Below are 6,497 nucleotides of genomic sequence, written 5' to 3'. Positions count from 1 at the left end.
ACGCCCGGCTTGGTTATTCACTTCTTGATTGATCCTACACCACCATGTCTTGATTATGTGGTTTGAAGTATATCCCTCTTACGATGGAGTTATTAGAATTTTCTCTTAAGAACTTAAAATTTCTTTTACTTTTGATAATTTTGGTAGGGGAAAATAAGTTTTGAGGTCTCCTTTGTGTACTAAGGGCATAGAGTTCCTCAGTCTATACAGCAGATTCATCTAACACAGTCACCTAAAGAGTTTATGGGGATTCTATCGAGATGTAAGGGAGTTATTATGTGCCTGGTGAGCCACTTCAAAGACTTCTAGGTGGAGTAAGAAGGGATGCCATTCCATCGACGTGACACCAGAGTGGATGAGTGACAACGACACTCATGACAGGAACTGGAAAAGTATCCAATGCTTCCTATATATAGGGAAGTCTTGTTTAATTGGGGAATCCAAAACCAATATTCATTGAGGAAAGGAGAATGGTGGGATTGGGAAACAGGAGTTATCATTTCAGACATGCTCTTGGATAAATGTATTTCAGCTCTTTGTCTCAACTGCTTATGAGAAAACTAATTCACAGAAGTTAAATGACTTTTCCAAATTAGTAGAAGAGCTAGAACTGAAACGAAGAACCTAAGACTTCTGAAATCTAAGATCAGTGGCTTATCTGGATTTTGTAAGTTTATTTTAGCTAACCAGGTCAATAGTAGGTTTTCTAGAATTTTACTGTTTGAATGTTCTAGACAGGTGATATATATATATATATATCAGTTTTATCATAAAAAATATATTTTCATTTTCTCAGTTCTTGGAGACCTCATGGAACATTAGATGGTTAGAGTAACCATAATTGCAGCTACTAGTCCTCCCATTTCTAATTAGTCTCCTTTGTCGATTTTTCCTTTAGATGCTACTTAAGCACATCCATTTCTCTATAACTTTGTCTTTGATCTGTTCATCAATTTCCATACTCACATAAGTGAAATTCCCATTACTTCAATATCAAAGACTCACATACCCATATATTCAGTTGTAAGAACTTGCTCCCAAATACAAGGCTCTTTTTCTAACAGTCCATTAGAATTAACTAACCACTTGGTGTTATTTGTCATGTAAAATTCAAGTCAGTCCAAAATGAAATTCTTTCTTATCTAACAAAAACAGCCTTCTGCAATAGAAACTTTGGGCTCAACAGTGGCCTCTATACACTTGGGTGGTTGAGGCAGGGGTAAGGCAAGATAGAGGCCCACCTGGGCAAGTTAGTGGGACCCTGTCTCAAAATAAAATATTAAAAAAGGCTGGGGATGTAGCTCAGTGGTAGAGCAAGCACCCTTGGGTTTTGGAAAAAGAAAAAAGAAACCTTGAACTCGTTCTCGACCTCTCCTTTCTTATTCCTCTTTTTGAAACAGCCTTTATATGCTGTCAGTTCTTCCTTAGAAATATCTCTTGAATCTGAACTCTCCAATTTCTCTGCTTGTTTCTCCACCCAAACAATAAAATAAACTCGCCAAGCGTGGTGGTGCATGCTTATAATCCCAGTATGTGGGAGACAGGAGGGTTGCAGGTTCACGGCCAGCCTTAGCTACTTAGTGAGGCCCTCTGCTACTTAGTGAGACCTGTTTCCAAATAAAGAGTAATAAATAAGGCTGGGGTGTAGCTTGGAGGTAGATTGCCCCTGGGTTCAACCTCCAGTTCCGCCAAAAATAAAAAAGGAAGCTCATTTCCTTGTCTAATTTCTTCTTTTAGTTCCCCATCATACACAAAATTTTAAGTGTACCTAGCAAGCTTTGCACAGTCTAGCCCTAATCCTCTACAGCCTAGCAATACTACTTTCTCATAGACACTCTATTCTTCAACTATTCCTGAATATATCTCCTGGATTGTAATGAGTGTGCTTTTGTGTGTGTGTGTGGGGGGGGATTTGTGATACTAGGGATTGAACCCAGGGACATTCTACTTTCAAGATACATCCCCAGCCCTTTTTTATTTTTTGTTTTGAGCTAGGGTCTTGCTAGGTTTCTGAAGCTGGTCTTGAACCTATGCTCCTCTTGTTCAAGCCTCCCAAATCCTGGGATCACAGACATGCACCACTATGCCTGGAGAGAAGAGTATACCTTCTTTTCTCTAGAATGTTATCTATATCAAGACTTCCTTAACTTTCTTGGAAATAAAAATCAGGTGGACTGCCTGTGAGTAAATACTCTTCTGGTTTAGAGTGTTTGGAATGGTCCTGAGAAGCTGAATTTTTAACAAGTGCCCTCAAGTTTATTCTTATCATCAAGTATGTTTAGGAAACACTTTTCTCTCATGCCACCCTCAGTATATAACTTTGTTGTCCTGTCATCTGGAAATGACTTCAGAAGACGCAGGCAAAATTTAGTCCCAGGCATCTGCACTAGTGGTGCTTACTATTTACTTTTCTTATTAGCACTAACCAGGTTGATTATGTACATGAGCCCCATCCCAAACTGTTTTCCAGTGGTGGGCCTAAAAAGAAAAACCAGGAGAGCAGTTACTCTGCAATGCAGAAGTTCAAGTACCGTGGAGGAGAGAAAGAGGAGGGGCAGGAAGGCACCCATGGACCAGAGGTGGGGACTTCTGTACTGAGCCAATGCCTCATTTGAGACCCAGGTTGTAGTTACACTGATGTTCTCTGAACAACTCTTTGTTAACCTGTTTGCATCCATGCACTTTTCTGAAGACTTGTTATATTTTGCAATAAACATGTTTCTTTAAAAATAATATGCTAGAGAATGGGAAATTATTCTAATGAAAGTTTCATGTTTAGATAAGGCAATAGGGAATTCTGTGTGAGTTCACTTGATGATATTAAAATCAAGGATATTAAAATTCTGAGGTACTGAGGTCTTTTTATTTTTTAGCTGCTCAAAATAGGAGGAAATAATGCTGGTTTTAATTTTCTGGCAATACACAAAAGATGTGATGAAGAATATAAACAGTATATAAAATAAGGATTGCCTAATAACATTTATTTATTTATTTTTGGTGGTACTGGGGTTCCTGGAAACCTTTCTACCTCTGGACTACACTCCCAGACCTATATTTTTTATATTTTTATTTGGAAACAGGATCTCTTAAGCCAGTGAGGCTGGCTTCGAACCAGCGCAATCCTCCTATCTCTGCCTACCAAGCACAGGGATTACAAGTATGCGCCACGATGCCTGGCTAACATTTAATTTTTAAAGTAAATGTAGAATATGCCATTCTGTTGTCACCCATTTATAAAGCATGTGATGTTTTATTTTTAAAATTTCATATTATAGCTGGGTGTAGTGGAGCACGCTTATAATCCCAGCATTCGGGAGGCTGAGACAGGAAGATTGCAGTTCAAGGACAGCCTCAGCTACTTAGTGAGACTCTTTGCAATTCAGTGAAATCCTTTTTCTTTTTTCTTTTTTTTAAATTTTTTATTGGTGCACTGTATTCATACATCATAGTGGGATACAAACTTTTGTAGACATACATGCACACATCGCCCAGTCAGCCCCCACCCGATCCCCACCCCATTCTCTCCCCATCCCTCCTTCCCATGCTTGGCTTAGTGGTTGACATCTAGTATTATAGCAATTTATCCAAAATTAACAATGATAATCTCACATAACAGTTTCATTTGTCTGATACCAAGCTTTTGATGACTTAAAGATAACATTTCAATATTTCTTTTTGCTTTCTTTCTTACCAGAGAATATTTTTTTCTATTTTTTTAGGTGAAACTATCATATATTTATATATTTATTTTTCAGAAAAAAAATCTATCCTAATATGGAATATGGATTCTAGATACCCAAAACGATTATGAAAAAGAACAAAGCTAGAAGATATATATTTTCTGATTTCAAACCATATAAAGCTACAATAATTGAAACAGTGTAGTACTGTTCTAAAGGCAGATATATAAACCATTGGAGTTAAATATAAGCCTAGAGCTAAATTCTTCCCTATATTGTCAAGTTATTTTTGACAAGGTTTCCATGAACATTTGGTGGTGGAAATAATAATCTTTTAACTAAATATTGTTGAAAAATAATAATTACATGGAAAAGAATAAAATTGGACCCTTACCTAATCCCATATACAAGTATTAACTCAAAATAGATAAAAGACCTAAATATAAATCTTAAGACTATAAACTTTTAGAAGAAAATCTGGGTCATAAAACCTCACAACATTGAAATTGGCAGTGATTTCTTGGATATGATTTCAATGGCACAGGCAAAAGAAGAGTATACAAACTCCCTAAAAAATAAAAAAAATATTGTATATCCAAAGACAATGTAAACAGAGTTAAAAGTTACTAATAGAATTGGATAAAATATTTCCAAATGCTATATCTGAAGGTATATTAATATTCCAACTAGAAATCCTAAAAATTAACAACAATAAAGGCAAACAATACAATTTAGAAATAGGTAAAAGACTAACATAAATAATGAATCTCCACAGATAACCAATCTTAGTTGTCTGTTGGATGGAAAATCTTGTTTCTCTGGTTCTGGTGTGTGTTACCTATTTCTTCTTTGTAGTTAATCTCTTTGAGTATTTTCTCTAGTGCTGGTTTTGAAGACATAAATTCCTTCAGTTTCTGTTTGTCATGGAAGCTTCTTATTTCTCCATCTAATCTGATAGAAAGTTTTGCTGGGTAGGAAATTTTTGGCTGGAAGTTGTTTTCTTTCAGAGTTTGGAATATGTTACTCCAAGCCCTTCTGGCTCTCATGACTTGGTTTGGGAGGTTTGGAGTGATTCTAATTGGTTTGCCTCTGAATGTCACTTGGCCCTTTGTTTTTGTTGCCTTTAAGATTCTCTGCTTGGCTTCCACATTGGTCATTTTGACAATTATGTGGCATGGGGATCCTCTCCTCCGATCCTGTCTAAAGGGAGTTCTATAAGTTTCCTGGACCTGTGTATCGACCTCTTGCTCTATGTTGGGAAAATTTTCTGCTATTACTTCCTTGAAGAGATTGTTGATCCCTTTGGTTTCACTTTCTTTTCCCTCCTCTATTCCAATTATTCTTAGGTTAGCTCTCTTAAAATGGGCCCATATTTCTTCAATGTCAGATTCCTGCTGTTGGATATTTTTTTCTAGATTAGAAACTATGTGTTCATTTTTGAAATGATCATCTTCTAAGAGCGAGATTCTGTTCTCCATGTGGTCTAATCGGTTGTTTGTGCTTTGAATTGAGGCCTTTACTTCATTGATTATATCCTTTATCTCTTTTTGGCTCTCTCTGAGTTCTTTTTGAAGCACCTCTATTATTTCTACAGTTATTTTCCTGATTTCTAGATTTCTTCTAGAAATCTCTGATTTTCTGTTTTATCGGATTCTGATGTTGTGGGGTTGTGGGCATTCATTGCTCCAGTGTTATTCCTCTTTCCCATGATTTTGGAAGTTTGTGCCTTCTCTGGGTTCTTCCCTTGGGTCACTATGACTTCACTTAAGGTGCTCTGGGTCTCGAGTCTGTAGTATCTCAGACCCCACTACTCCTTTACTGGGTTGTATCACAGAGTCTCCGACCCAGAGAGTCGATAGAGGCTGCTTTAAACTATGGGGGGTGCCAGGTTGCACGTTCTCCTATGGTGTGATATCTCTGCCACCGCCACTCTCCCACTGGGTCAAGTCCCAGGGAGTACAGTACTGGGATTTCTCCTCTGTGGCCCGCAATTTGACTCACTGTTCTTGAGTACGCAGCTGTAGCTGTACTGGACTCGGTTGATTCGCTGCTGCTGCCGCTGGTGGCAATATGGCGCCGCTGCTACGCCCTCGGCCATGAGGCTGGCTTATTTCTTCTTGGTTTTGAGTTCCACTCTGAGTCCCTGCATTGTTTGCTGAGCTCAGCCACTGGGAGCTTTAGATGTTCCCTGCGCTGAAAAAATCCCCCCTGGCTGTTCCACAGCGGCTCACCTCGGCTTGCTGTAGCCGTCTGGTGAACTCACCGCTGCCGCCGGCAGTATGGCGATGCTGCCGCGTCCTCGGGCGTGAGGCCGGTGTATCTCCTCTGTGGCTCTGAGTCTGTTCTCAGTCCGCTTTCTCTCTGGAGCCTGGTGATTTTTTTGTTTCTCTGGTGATGGTGTTTTCTGTCTATGAAAGGCACTGATTTTGTGGTAATGGAGATTGGTTATTAGCGGGGCTCTTAAGCCCCGCTTTTCTCCTTTTTCAAAATAAAGAATAAGTGCAAGGCCCTGGGGTCCCGGGCGGAGGTCAGGCAGGGCACGCCGGATCCCCGGAAGGGCTGGGGCCCGGGTCGCAGGACTTTGGGCCCCAAGTGGGATCCCGTGGAGCACGCCAGACCCCCGGAAAAACTTGTCGCAAGACCCTGGGTCCCGGGCGGGGGTCATGTGGGGCATGCCGGACCCCCTGAGAAACCAGGGGCTGGTCACAGGACCCTGGGCCCCAGGCGGGATCGTGTGGAGCATGCCAGACCCCCCAGAGAAACCAGGGCCAGGTTGCAATGTCCTGGGCCCCAGGAGGGGGTCAGGCGGGGCACGCT

This window comes from Muscardinus avellanarius, assembly GCF_963383645.1.
Source record: "Muscardinus avellanarius genome assembly, chromosome: 4".
Lineage (NCBI taxonomy): Eukaryota > Metazoa > Chordata > Mammalia > Rodentia > Gliridae > Muscardinus > Muscardinus avellanarius.
The sequence above is the reverse complement of the archived record's forward strand: the minus strand, read 5'-3'. Positions refer to the sequence as shown.